A 15593-nucleotide genomic window follows, 5' to 3' on the forward strand; every position below is an offset into this window, starting at 1 on the left:
TGCTGTACTACAATTTTATTTTTATACAAACAATTCCATGATCAGACTGAGGGCCTCTGTGGTACAAGGTCATGTTACCTTCAGCGTCTAACACTAAGGCCCAACAATAATGCCTTGACAATGAATGATGAACAAAATTAGAAAGTCATACTAAAAGAAAGGGTGGGGATGGATTCTACAGGGATAAGTTATACATACAATTAAAATATAACTCCAAACGAACTCTCAAGTTCTTATGTTCATACAAAGATATAATGTAGACCTTAAAAACAAATTTTACCCCAAATCCTATAAATATATCTTTCTTTAGATTGCTATCAGAGGTTAAATAATTACTATAATGTCAATTTCTCCCTACTATTCAACCTATCCTAAGAGTATAAAATAATTTTAAAGATTACTTATTTTAAAAGGAACAGAGATTTCAACAGAAAAGCACTGTATTAGAAGTAAGCTTCTGCTCTTAAGAGAATAACATGAATTATGCTTCAAAGATTATAGGTTAAAAATAAATTTGACATTGGTCAAATATATTTCATTTTGCAGAGAAAACACAATAGAGTTTTCAAAACAGTGTCCTTCTATTTCAATTCCATTCCATTCTCCCAAGTCAAACACAAACAAAAATCAACATTCATGGGTTACCATAAAATTCTTTTGTCCTAACTCTATGGATGTAAGGATTTAAATGCAGCATTTGTCCTAACTCTTTATGGATGTAACGATTTAAATGCAGCACAGATGGATTACTGCTCTATTTCTATGGAAGAGTACATGGACAACTCACATAAAATTAAATCTTCTGATTGATCATCAAAAGAAAAAAGTTAATGACATAGGTATAATTTTTGGTTTTGTTATCACAGGATGCATAATTAATCATAATTACTGTCCTCATTTTACACATGGAAAAACTTAGCCCTAGAAAGGTTAAGAAATTTGTTGAATGTTACACAACTACTTCTACGCCAAACGTACTTTCATACTACGTTATTGTCTTTTAGAGAAAACAAACCACATGCCTTTTAGTTAGGGAAAAAGATCAATTTATTTAATATTCAATCTCAACTTCAAGCTTCAATATTTTAGCCTTAAAATAATTGGTGGTTAAGATAAAAGAAAACTTCTGGATTCAAATTAACCACTGCTCCTTATAATCAGATATAGTGAAAGATGAGGCTCTATCTATTGCTATTACTGGAGCAGCTTCTGCATAATCTTAAGGTCTGTAATAAGCATGCAGTATTTAAAAAATCAAGTGAAAGAGGGTAGGAAACACAAATATCTGAAGTTATCTATTACTCAAACCAAAAACTTCAGAGAAGCATGGAACAGTCAATTCACAGTGCAAAGTGCTGACAAGAGAGGTAAACTTAACACATCTGAAATGTTGAAATGCAGGGTATTTTAATCTTCCATGTGTTTAAAATCTCCATTTGTTAACACTATAACAAAATGAACATTTATAACTAAAGATAACATCAACCACTGCTACTACTAGAAATCACTGCCTTCTCGGATAGCACTGTGCTGACTCTACATGCCCAAATGATAGTTCTCAGAATCCTGAAGAATTTAGAATGTCTGAGAAATGTATATATTCTGTATAGAAAGCATTCTGTAAAGGAGATCTTTCTAAAATGAATCTTTTTAATCAGATAGAAATGCATACAGTTTTAAAAGTCAAAATTTTAGAAGGAAAACATGTCCCTTGCCCTGCCCCCATTTTTCACATCCTTAAGGCAACCATTTTCAAGTCTTTTTAGCTGTTTCTTCTGGCATTTCCCCTCCATTTCTACTATATAGTAGGTCTTTTAGAGTTATTTAAAATAATATTTTAAATTTAAAAATTATTTCCTATTAAAAGATAACGATTTAGATCTGTTATATCTCCTCTACCTCCATCTTTCTTTTTAAAAATATTTATTTGGCTCTTCTCGGTCTTAGTTGCGGCATGCAAGATCTTTTTTGCTTTTTTTTTAACTTGCAGCATGCAAGATCTTTAGTTGCAGAATACAAACTCTTAGTTGTGGCATGTGGGATCTAGCTCCCTGACCAGGGATGAATTCCGGCCCCCTGCACTGGGAGCGCGGAGTCTTAACCTCTGGACCACCAGGGAAGTCCCTACCTCCACCTCTCCATCATCATTTTTGGTTGAATCAATTGCTGGTGTTTACATTATTACTATGGCTGTAAATAATATTCACAGATGAGCCAAAAGTACATGATTACTGTTTATTTTTTGTATGACCTTCAGTTCAGTTCAGTCGCTCAGTCGTGTCCGACTCTTTGTGACCCCAGGAATCGCAGCACGCCAGGCCTCCCTGTCCATCACCAACTCCCGGAGTTCACTCAGACTCACGTCCATCGAGTCAGTGATGCCATCCAGCCATCTCATCCTCTATCCCCTTCTCCTCCTGCCCCCAATCCCTCCCAGCATCAGAGTTTTTTCCAATGAGTCAACTCTTTTCATGAGGTGGCCAAGTACTGGAGTTTCAGCTTTAGCATCATTCCTTCTAAAGAAATCCCAGGGCTGATATCCTTCAGAATGGACTGGCTGGATCTCCTTGCAGTCCAAGGGACTCTCAAGAGTCTTCTCCAACACCACAGTTCAAAAGCATCAATTCTTCGGCGCTCAGCCTTCTTCACAGTCCAACTCTCACATCCATACATGACCACAGGAAAAACCATAGCCTTGACTAGACGGACCTTTGTTGACAAAGTAATGTCTGTTTTTGAATATGCTATGACCTTACTTCTAGTTAATAACTGTACCATTTTTGTATTTGCTTAGTTTTCTATGAAGTAATAGTTAATTCATCTGCAAACTGCTAAAGTGCAACTTTCCTCTCAACATATTCAACTGTATCAGGTAAATCTCTGTTTTAATTTCCTTCTTCAAAATGTACTTCCTAAAACCCTCCATTAGGTTCCAACTGGAACTGCTTGCTCTCTTGGTGTGGCAAAAAACTGTGCTGATGGAATTCCCCTCTAACTTATCCTGGGAATTCCCTTGTCACTCGTGCTGGACCTCGTTTCCTTGTTCTCACTTCTTCCTTTCTGGATTTTCTCTTTTTAGTTGGGGTAGTTCCTCCAGTAGCTTCCTGCAAAGAGGGCATGGGAAGTACACTTTTTAAAAATTCCTTGTATTGTCTAAAAATATCTTCATTTACTCATACTTAAGAAGTGAGCTCGGCTCAGTACCGAATTCCAGACAAGAACGTGTGTTCTGTCAGAATTTTGTAAGGCTTTCCTCATCATCTTCTGTTAAGAAGCCTGAAATCTTTCTGATGGGCAATCTTTCACAGTCATCTATATATCCCTCACAGAAGTTTCTCATGGTTTTGTTTTTAATTGTATGAACTGACCATGGCTAAATTTTTACATTTAGTGATGTATGTGTGTCCTTCAATCCTGGGAAGATTTCTTACAGTAACCTTCCTTTGACTTCGTTCTCTTTCATGTCATTATTTAGATTATGGCCTTCCTAAACTGTCTAATTCTCTTTTGCTCTTTTTCTTTTTCCTCTTGCATTTACATCTCTTGTCTTTAGCTGTATTTTCTGGGAGATTTCCTAAACTTTATCTTCTAACTCTTCTTTTAAAATTTTAATTTCTATGAGTTCTTTTCTGTTTGCTGCACATTTCTTTTCCTTCTACATCTTGTTCTTATTTTACATGAATTTATTATCTTCCTTTCTCTTGAGGATATAAATAAATTGGGTGTTTGACATTGTGGTTTTCTTCAGCTGCCTGCATTGTCTCTATAATTTGAGTTCTTTCTGTTTTCTCTGGTCTCTGCCTCTCAGGCTTGATGTTCTCCTTGAGCAGGAGGAAATCTCTAGCTGTACATTTATATATATCTAATAATAAGTGCGTGCTCAGTCACTTTAGTCGTGTCCCACTCTGTGTGACCCTATGGACTGTAGCCCACCAGGCTCCTCTGTAAATGGGATTCTCCAAGAAAAGAATATTGGAGTGAGTTGCCATGCCCTCCTCCAGGGGATCTTCCCAACCCAGGGATCAAACTCGCAGTGTCTCCTGCAGTGTCTCCAGCGTCTTCTGCATCGCGGGCAGATTCTTTACCGCTGAGCCACCCAGGAAGCCTCGTATCTAAGATGACAAAGATGATGAGATGAACTGTGTGAGTGACCAGACCAGGGTACTTCACTCCAGGATGATCAGGCAGGAAACTTGGCTATCATGAGGATTCCTTTTATCTGATCAATTTTGGCAGAAAGGAATCCCTCAACCTCCTGGTTTGGCGATATAAGGTTGGCTTCCAGTGTTCTCTGAACACAGTAAGGGAATGGGGAGGGAGGAAGAAGAGGTCCTTACCATCCAGTAAGAACACATTTCAACTTAATCTCTTCTCAAATATTTAAGATTTTACACACACAGACACACATATACATAGACTGTGTGCCTGTATAAGAACACTAGTTCAACCACAGAGGAAGGACCATACACTGAGAAAGATAAATAATCAAGCAATAGTAACAAGTATTGTAGACTGAGTGTTTTTGAGATTAAATATAAAGTGCCAATGTTACTTTCTCATTAGCTATGACCCTATGTTATTAAAGGTCATAACTAACTTCTGAATAAGAATTAGGTACTTCCTTTTGAACCCCCTAATTACCCTTGTTCACACATTCCCACTGCAGTATTTTAAAGGATGTCATGAAGCAGACCCTGTATTACGAATCTTTATCTGGTATCAATTTGTAACTAATCATAAAGCAAAATGAATTCTAAAGGTAGACAAAAGAGGCATTTAACAATGTCCTAGTATTTCATTTATACTTTTGCTATCAACAACAAAAAAATTATCGAAAATACGGTGCATACATTAAAGATGGTACAGTACACCAAAAATATTTTATTCATTCTTTTCTTTTTTTTTTTTTTGCCATGATCTTTGTTCTTTTAATGTTGGGTTTTAAGCCAGCTTTTTCATCTTCCTCTTTTTTTTTTTAAATTTTATTTTATTTTATTCATTATTTTCAAAGTTGGATTCTTCTTTCAGTGGAACTGACTTTGGGATCATTTCTAATCCTTTCCATTTGAAATAGTTAATAAACAGTTGTTAGATTAGCAATTTGTCAGCAATGTCCAGTTCAACTGGAAAACCTAGTTAGACAGTTTCTACTGAAGGAGCAAGTTAGGTTGGTTACATACTTCTCCATAATCTTGTTCCACCCAATTTCTCATCTTTTATTGATTTCTCAATATAAGATGACCGAAAAATGACCTGCAGCGCCTACTCCTCTAGCTATCTTTCCTCTTCTGCTATCTTCCATCACATGGCTTGCATTTAGCTCCAATATAATGACAAAACATGAAGATTGCATTCTCCTTCAAGCAAAGTACAAATCTTACATTCTGTTGAAAGGGCATACCATAGCTTTGATTTTTGATAATTTAAACATCATTCCCATTTATGTACTACCACAAAACCGAAAGATATGTCCTTTAAAAGCTCCTTCTGGATGATAACTTGAATACTAAAAATAACAAACTCAAACCAAAACAGTTTAAAATTTGGATAAAGTATTACTTTCATAATAAAAAAGTTTAGCTTAATTTAAAAATCAAGAGTTTAAAATTCTAATACATTGCTAAACTTCTTATGCACAGGTAGGAAAAACAAAACTTTAGGTAAAAAGTTGCTCTGTACATAGCTGTGTAACAAACACTTTCTGGATTCATGAATGAGCCCTAAATGAGTTGTAGAAAGAGGGAATACTGGAACAAACAATGAACACAAAGAGATAAGCTATTCTTCAGAGACAGGGGCATATAATCGTATTAATTCAGTTCTCAAAAGTAACAACACGTCCTATGTGCTAAGTACAAATATAACATAATATGGTACTAGTATATGTAGAATTTGGATTCTAGTACTGACTTGGCCACTAATTTACTGAATCACAATTTTCCAGGGTCTATATTCTCATTTTAAAAAATGAGAGATTGACTAGAGCTTCTCAAAGGTTACTCAAATCCTCAAAATTCTATAATACTATAACTCTATTAAGGCTTCCCTCATAGCTCGGTTGGTAAAGAAGCCGCCTGCAATACAGGAGACCCCAGTTTGATTCCTGGGTAGGGAAGATCCTCTGGAGAAGGGACAGGCTACCCACTCCAGTGTTCTTGGGCTTCCCTTGTGGCTTAGCTGGTAAAGAATCTACCTGCAATGCGGGAGACCTGGCTTCAATCCTTGGACTGGGAAGATCCCCTGGAGAAGGGAAAGGCTACCCACTCCAGTATTCTGGCCTAGAGAATTCCATTGCACTCTATCTGAAAGTTAAGCGGAAAAAGTAGAAGAGATAAATGTTAACAAAACAGGACTTCCCTGGCAGTCCAGTGGTTAAAATCCAAGCTTCCAATTGCAAGGGGCATGGGTTTGATCCCTGGTCAGGAAACTATGGTCCCACATGCTGCACAGTGCAGCCAGAAATTTTAAAAACTAAATTAATTTTAAAAATATTAACGAAACAATAAGTGAGGGAAAAAACGCATTCTGTAACTAAGCAAAATCTTTCAATCATTGCCTTCAATTTGGGTCCCAGAAAAGTGATTAGTAAAAAACCTTTGAGGGAAAGTATCAAGAGAAAGAATTATGTGAGGGTCACAGGTACAACCTATTCGATCAAACGCAGAGCTACAAATAGTGGAGTTCAGACTTGAAAGTCAGGTGACAAAGCCCACACGATGCTGTGGAGTGCTGACAATTACAGACACGAGTAAGTAATCTGAAATGATTTTTTGTGTGTGGCCGTAACGCATGGCACAGGACGCCCCCCCAACCAGGGACTGAACCTGCAACCCCTACAGTGGAAGCCCAGAGTCTTAACCACTCACTGGACCAACAGCAAAGTCCATGAAACGATGTTTTTAAAAACTGTAGAATCACAGGATCATAACATAAAATAGAACTTTATTTTTATTGACATATAGTTGACTTACTATGCTGTTAGTTTAAAATAGAACTTTAGAAATCCTCTTGTTCAACTCATCTAATATATGAAGTTCTACTTGTAACCTCCTTAATTGATGGTCTCCCAGCCTCTGCTGAAACACTTAAGATTGTGAATTATGAGTTTACAATCTTAAAGCAGCACACATTATTGAAAAGTTCTGTGAATTGATGCTCAATGGTTTTAAATTTTCATTCTGTTAGTAGAGACCCTTCCCAGCCTGGTCCCTTACTTCATGAGCATTCTGCTATCCATCATACTCAGAGTGAGTAATATAATCCAGATAAAAGTCTGACTATTCTTAGTATTATCTATCTTATTATGAACACAGCTATTTCTACCAGTGCAACCTAATAAGGCATTTTAGGCTGACTGGATTATTTTCTTTAGGCAAACGGAAGGATGTTTTATGTTACGCTTTTTTTTCAGCAGGGGCAGGGAGTCACATCCACATCATATTATCACTCATATTAAGATTGAGGTTAACTAAAACCTTTATTCAATAGTTTTCACATGAAATGCTACTAGGTTAAACCCCCTCATTTTCTAATTTTTTTTTATTTAAAAATAGAACTTTATATATAGTATTGTTAAACTTCCTTTTTTTCATGTTTATCATTCCAGCCTTTCAAAATGCTGTTTATGAATCGCACCCTGCAGTCTCAACTGTAGCGCTTATCATACAGGGTTCCTTGATTTTCTAGTCTACGTCCTCCCTAGACTTTGACATTTTCAAGGACACTTTGCTCCACATGACCTATGCTAAGTATGGTGGATGATCCAATAAATGCACTGGAAATGATAGTGATGATGAATTAATTCCTCTTGATTCTGTCATCTAATATATTCTTCCCAGTTTTGTGTCACCGACAAAATCTGAGAGTTTTGCTTCTTAAATAGTCATACAGATCACGCTTAAAACTTGAGATGTAACAGGGTCAAGGCTATAGAGGCCAATGGCACATGATAAGAAATTCCCCTTCAGATAACAAAGTTAAAGATTACAAATATGACTGTTCAACTACTTAGGAGACAGATGATTATGTTCCCCAGGATTCTCCAATTTTAAGGTAATTATTCAATAAACATTGTCCAGGGTGCACAAGAAAAACAATTCAGGTTATTATATACCAGTCTTGACTTATAGCTCTCAGAGAAAAACAAGCTTAGAAAAAAGATATCCATCTTTTGGGGAGGGGGATGTCACATATCTTGTGGGATCTTAATTAGTCCCCCAAGCAGGGACTGGACTCAGGCCCTTGCAATGAAAGCCCCGAGTCCTATCCACTGGATCACCAGAGAATTCTCATAAATGTTGTTTTTAATTTTATTTTTAAAATTTCTATCCCATTATGGTTTATTATAGGATATCAGTTATAGTCCCCTACGCTACACAGTAGGATCTTCTTGTCTCTTTTATAAACAGTAGTTTGTATCTGCTAATCCACAACTCCTAATTTATCCCCCTCACTCCCTTTCCCCATTGGTAACCATAAGTTACATCTGTGAGGTGATTCTGTTTTGTAAATTTATTTGTGTCATATTTTAGATTCCACATATAAGTAATATCAAATAGCATTTGTCTTTCCCCAGCTGACTTAGTGCACATAGTGTGATAATATCTAGGTCCATCCATGTTGTTACAAATGGGCATTATTTCATTTTTATGGTTGGACAGTATTTCATTGTGTATATATACCACATCTTTATCCATTCATTTCTTGACGGACATTTAGGCTGCTTCCACGTCTTGACTATTGTAAACAGTGCTGCGATGAACACTGGGGTACACGTGTCTCTTTCAATTCTGGTTTCCTCGGTGTGTATGCCCAGCAGTGGGATTGCTGGGTCATATGGCAGTTCTATTTCCAGTTTTTAAAGGAATCTCCACACTGTTCTCCATAGTGGCTGTACTAGTTTGCATTCCCACCAACAGTGTAAGAGGGTTCCCTTTTCTCACTGAGGTGCATTATACAAATGTCCTTAAAAATCCTGGGAATGACTGCTCACAAACTACTAAGAAATACTGGGGAAAAAAATAGGTTACACGGAAAACCCAAGTCCTACAGTGACAGCTTGTCTAAGTATTCTTTTAAATCCTATCAGAAACCTATTAATGATAATACCCCTTTATTTTCTACATAAATAGAATACTTTCACCTGATATTCTACAAGTTACAGCTAAGAGAAACAACAGAAACATCCTTTACTGCAAGGTAATACTGCTAATAAAGCAAAATTGCTAAAGTATTACAAACCTTACACAGATCATTATCTTCAGAACAGATCAGTATGATAAATATTTACATGCAAAGCTTCTATAATAGTGAAAGCAAGTTTAAGAAAATGCTCACATTTTCTTTGGAGAAATTCCATTAAGGTGAGACCATGAAAACATACTACACACTCTTCCTGAAATTTAGGGAGGGAGGAAGATCAGCTACTCACAAGCCTCTGATGTAAAAAAAAAAAAAAACCTAACAGCATCCATATTTACATATCCAGAACATTAAACAAATTTAAAAAGTGGGGGGAGGGGGGCAAACCAATGCCAATTTTACTGTCAGGGAAGAATTTTTTTAAGCACAAAATTAGGAAAAAAGTTTAATTCATATGTCCAAAGGTCAAAAAAACTAGCCAACAAAAGAAAGAAATGTACTATAATTATGCTAAAAGAATAATTTACCGTTTGTTGTTATTAGAAAATAAAATATATACATATATTATGAGCTTATCATAATCAAACAAAAAAAAAAACTCAATACCATTAAACACATAACTAATCAAATTCCAGAACATTTCTTCATGTAGTCAAAGCCATAATATTCTTTACAGTGCAAGTTCAATTCTTTCCTTCCTAAATCTACAAGGGTGTAATCTTTCATTCAAAGATCAAAAACAGAGATTCTTTGACAGAGAAGAAACAATACCTATAGCTGCATCCTACGTCTAAAATGATTAAAAAAAAGAAAAAGAAATTAGCTAGGCATATTGCCTAGCTTGGAAGAAACAACACTGAAAAGGCCTTTTAAAAATCTGTTTGATAAATTAGTATTCAACCCTCAAAGTTCCCCTAAAACGGCAATGTTTTTCAGGGAAATGTAACCGAAGTTTTATATACAATATATATATATAAATCATATATATATAAATACATATATAATAATTGTTACTATTACAACGTGTTGATTCCAGCCCTTCCTTTCCCTACTTCCCCCACAAGTCTGTTCTCTATGTCTGTGAGTTTGTTTGTTTTCTATTAGGTTGGTGCAAAAATAATTATGGTTTCAAACCCTGAATTTTAAATCATTATAATTAACCTCAAACATATCTTTATTAATGAAAAATAGGAACCATTACAATCAATACATTTTTGCCAATAAGAAATAAATTTGTTTCCTGTAGCATAAAAATCTGTGCTTCGGGATTCAAGGAACACTTGGAAAGTATTTTCAGCATCCTGCTGGTTGTGAAAGCATTTGCCCCGCAAAAAAGTTGTCAAGATGCTTGAAGAAGTGTTAGGCAGTTGGTGAGAGGTTGGGTGAACATGGCAGATGAGGCAAAACTTCAACTTGTGAATCACCGGCTGTGCAAAGCGCAGTCAGGCGCTGTCACAGAGAAGAACCGGGCCCTCCCTGTTGACCGGTGCTGGCGGCAGGCCGTGCAGTTTTCAGTGCATCTCATGTCTGCTGAGCATTCTTCTCATATGTCATGGTTGCACTGGGATTCAGAAAGCTGTAGTGGATCAGACCAGCAGCGAAACACCAAACAGTGACCATGATCTTTTTGGGGGGCAAATTTGGCTTTGGGAAGTCCTTTGGAGCTTCCTCTGAGTCCAACCACTAAGTTGGTTGGTGCTGGTTGTTGTATAAAATTCACTTTTTGTCATATGTCACGATCCAATCAAGAAATGGTTCACTGTTGTTGCACAGTATAAGAGAAGATGACACTCCAAAATGACAATTTTTGATTTGTGGTCAGCTAATGAGGCACTCACGTACCGAGCCTTTACGCCTTTCCATTTTGCTTCAAATGCCAAGTGACCACACAATAGTCAATGCTGAGTTCTTGGGCAACTTCTCCCATTAGTTGTAAGAGGATTAGCTTTGAGGATTCTCTCAGTTGGTCACTGTCACCTTCTGATGGCCAGTCATGGTGCTCCTCATTTCAAGCCTCTAGTCTCCTTTGTAAAACTTCTTGAGCCACCACTGCACTGTAAGTTCATTCGCAGTTTCTGGGCCAAATGCATTCTTGATCTTGCAGGTTTTCTCTGCTGCTTTATGACCCATTTTGAACTCAAACAAGAAAATCGCTAGAGTTTGCTTTTTGTCTAACATCATTTCCATAGTCTAAAATACAAATAAAATAAACAGCAAGTAATAATTCATTAACAAAATACATAAAGCAAGAAATGCACATTAAAATGATGTATAACCACAATTAAGAACGTATTCCAGTATCAAATGGCAAAGTTCAACAATGCAAAACTGGAATTACTTTTGCACCAACCTAATAGGTTCATTTGTGTCACATTTTAGATTCCACATATAAGTGAGAATCATACAGTATTTGTCTTTCTCTGATTGACTTAGTAGAATAATCTCTAGATCCATTCATTTGGCTACAAATGGCATTACTTCATTCTTTTTTATGGCTGAGTAGTACTCCATTGTTTGCATGAACCACATCTTCTTTATCCATTCATCTGTCGATGGACATTTAGGGTGCTTCCATGTCTTGGCTATTGTGAAGAGTGCAGCTATGAACATAGGGGTGCATGTATCTTTCTGAATTAGTTTTGTCCAGATACATGCACAGGTGTGGAATTGTTGGATCATATGGTAATTCTACTTTCAGTTTTCTGAGGAACCTCCATACTGCACCAACTTACATTCCCACCAACAGTGTAGAAGGGTTCCCTTTTCTCCACATCCTCTCCAGCATTTGTTATTTGTAGACCTTTTAATGATGGCTATTCTGACCAGTGTGAGGTGGTATACCTCATGGTAGTTTTGATTTGCATCTCTCTAATAACTGGCAGGGCTGCCCTTGTGGCTCAGTGGTAAAGAATCTACCTGCCAAGCAGGAGACACAGGTTGGATCCTTGGGTCAGGAAGATACCCTGGAGAAGAAAATGGCAACTCACTTCAGTATTCTTGCCTAAGAAATCCCATGAACAGAGTAGCCTGGCAAGCTACAGTCCACTGGGGTCACAAAAGAGTTGGAGACAACTTAACAACTAAACAACAATTAGCAATGACAAGCATCTTTTCCTGTGCCTCTTGGCCATCTGTACGTCTTCTTTGGAGAAATGTCTGTTTAGGTCTTATGCCCATTTTTCGACTGGGTTGTTAAGAGTTGTCTGTATATTTTGGAAATTAAGCCCTTGCTGGTCATATCACTTGCAAATATTTTCTCCCATTCCAACAGGCTGTCTTTTTGTTTTGTTTGTGGCTTCCTTTGCTGTGCAAGGCTTTATGTTTGATTAGGTCCCATTTGTATATTTTTGTTTTCATTTCTATTGCCTTGAGACTGACCAAAGAAAATATTGGTATGATTTATGTCAAAGAATGCTCTGCCTATCATCTCTTCTAGGAGTTTTATAGTGTTTTATCTTACACTCAAGTATTTAAGCCATTTTGAGTTTATTTTTCTGTGTGGTGTGAGGATGTGTTCTAACTTCACTAATTTAAATGCAGCTGTCCAACTTTCCCAGTACCACTTGCTGAAAAGACTGCCTTTCCCCCCCCATCTTACAGTCTTGCCTCCTTTGTTGAAGATTAATTGAACGTAAGTGTGTGAGTTTACTTCTGGGCTCTCTATCTTGTTCCACTGGTCCATATGTCTGTTTTTGTACCAGTAGCACACTATTTTGATTACTGTAGCACTGTCTGAAGTCTGGAAGGGTTATGCCTCCTGTTTATTCTTTTTCCTCAGGATTGCTTCCACAATTCTGGTTCTTTTACAGTTCCCTATTTAGGCTTATTTGTTCCAGTTCTGTGAAAAATGTCATGGGTAATTGAAAGAGATTGTGTTAAATCTGCATGTTGCTTTGGGCAGTATAGGCATTTTAACAATATTAATTCTTCTAGTCCAAAAGTATGGGATATCATTCCATTTCTTTGAATCATCTTCAATTTCCTTTATTAATGTTCTATAGGTCTCATCATAAAATTTTGTCTTTCACCTCCTTGGTCAGGTTTATTCCAGCGGGGGGAGTGTGGGGTGTGGGTGTGGGTGGGTGGGTGTGTGTGTGGGTGGGTGTGATTTTAAAAGGTTTTTTTTTTTTTTTTTAAAAACAACCCAGTCAAAACATAGGAAGATCAACAGATGACCACGAGGCAAATGTAAAGACATTCAACATCACTATTAGAGAAATGCAAATCAAAGCTACCATGAGGTACCACCTCACATGAGTCAGAATGGCTGAATGGACATCATCAAAAAGTCTACAAATAACAAATACTAGAGAGGCCGTGGAGAAAAGGAAACTCTCCTCACTGTTGGTGGGAATGTAAGTTGGTGCAGCCATCATGGAAAACAGTATGGAGGTTCCTCAGAAACTAAAAACAGAATTACCATATGATCCAACAATCACACTCCTGGGCATATATCCAGAGAAAAACATGATTCAAAGGGATACAAATGCCAAAGTTCACTGCAATGCTGTTTGCAATACCCAAGTCATGGAAGCAAACTAGATACCCACTGACAGATGAATGGATAAAGAAGACGGACATTTATACAATGGAATATCACCTAGTCGTTAAAAAGAATAAAATGCCACTTGCAGCAACATGGATTGACCTACAGATTATAATACAAAATTAAGTCAAACAGAGAAAGACATATCATATGATATCACTTAAATACAGAATCTTTTTTAAAAAAAGATACAAATGAATTTATTTACAAAATAGAAACAGACTCACAGACTTAGAGAACAAACTTACAGTTACCTGGGGAGAAACAGATTGGCAGTTGGGGACTGGTAAGTACACAATGCTATATTTAAAACAAATAAGCAACAAGGACCTACTGTACAGCACAGGGAACTGTGCTCAACCCTCTGTAGGAACTTACAGGAAAAGAATTTAAAAAAGAACACATACATGTGTATGCATGTGTATGTGAAACACTTTGCTGTACATCTGAAATTAATACAACATTGTTCATGAACTATACTCTGAAATAAAATAACAAAATTTTAATAAAATTTTAAAGGTTTTTTTTCAAATAGTCTCTTTCTGATATTTCATTGTTAATGAAATGCAACTGACTTCTGTATGTGCATCTTGTATCCTGCTACCTTGCTGAATTCATTTATCAGTTCTAGTGTTTCTATGTGGAGTCTTTTGGGTTTTCTATATATAGTATGTCATCTACATATAATGACAATTTTATGAGGTTATTTCTTTTAAACTTCAAATTTTACTCACTGTAATAAAGCTAGCTACCCAGACATGAAAAATCAAAAATCCTAAATAAAACTTAAGACTAGAAACAATCTGATTGGGTTTCACATTAAAAAGATCCAATTTAAATGACAGGATACTTCAAGTCACCATTTTCTAAACCAGGTTCAAAGGGTTAATAGATATTCAAAGTAATATGGTATTGTGGCAAAACCAATCAAGGAAATTCAAGATTCTGTAATTCCCCACCATGCCCTACCTTCTCAAATAATATTTACATATTAAAGGTCCTAAGAAGTCCTGCAGAAAGAAGTATGTTAACTCTGTATCCAATATTTTGCAAAGTTACCTGGCCACTAAACTCTTCATTATTATTATTATTCAATCACTGTCATCTCATTTCCTAGCACTTGACAAAAAAAGAATTTTAGAAAAACCAACAAGATCTTCAAATTTTCCACTGTACACCTGTTGTTACAGCAACATTATTAAAAGCAGCCCCTTCCACTCTTAAAAGTGTCCCACTTTGGATGATAAATTATATGGTCACCCTAGAATTAACTCTAAAACTAAACAGATATTTTAAAGCCAAATGCCAAATTAACAGGGCCATGTTACTACATGCAGTTAAAATGTTATACAGATGATGATTAATCTTGATCTCTTTTTCTCAAACTTCTGAAAAAATTCTCCACTAGCAATCATATATGTTCAAAATACTCTGGACTACTGAATTCTCGCTAAATGAACTCACAAACCAGATGTAGACAGTGAAAGATATCTGTAATTGCATAATTTTTAAAAAGTGTCTATTACATATAACTGTAAGGAAAGGAAAACTCTTGAAGACATTACAGCACGTCCACACAAGACATTTTATGTTTTAAAAGGTATTTTTTTAAATTATTTCAGTTCTCAATTGTGAGAGGTCCTCAGAATTCTTGACTTTATTTTCACTCACTCCAATCTTCCTAGATGACCTCAATCATCTCATAACACTTTGAGGTTAACAATCCCCAAATCTTCATTTCTAGCCTAGCCTTTGTCTTCTGAATTACAATGTTAAACACTTCTATGTCCCAGCAGTCAGCTCAACACATCTAAACTTAACAAATCAAACTTCTCTCAAACCACTTAACCAGTTATTCAAGCGAGAAAACTTCTATGCCACCTTCTCCCTCACTCACGTCTATTTT

At 36.4% G+C, this 15593-nt stretch overlaps 1 protein-coding gene across 5 annotated transcripts in view; it reads right to left on the reverse strand.

The window, feature by feature from the left end:
- The window catches only part of PIAS1 (protein inhibitor of activated STAT 1), a 127922-nt gene that overhangs the window by 92861 nt on the left and 19468 nt on the right, over positions 1-15593 (reverse strand). Inside the window, exon 1 of one of the 5 annotated variants that reach the window (XM_086322820.1) lies at positions 6194-8229. The exons of the other annotated variants lie outside the window; for them this stretch is intronic. The gene's annotated coding sequence lies outside the window, so the exon portion shown is untranslated. Of the gene's footprint in view, positions 1-6193; positions 8230-15593 lie in introns of those variants that run through there. 5 annotated transcript variants of the gene reach the window in all.

This window comes from Bos grunniens, chromosome 10 (genome assembly GCF_055505025.1).
Source record: "Bos grunniens cultivar Pamir isolate PY7600 chromosome 10, Bosgru_T2T1.0, whole genome shotgun sequence".
NCBI classification, from domain to species: domain Eukaryota; kingdom Metazoa; phylum Chordata; class Mammalia; order Artiodactyla; family Bovidae; genus Bos; species Bos grunniens.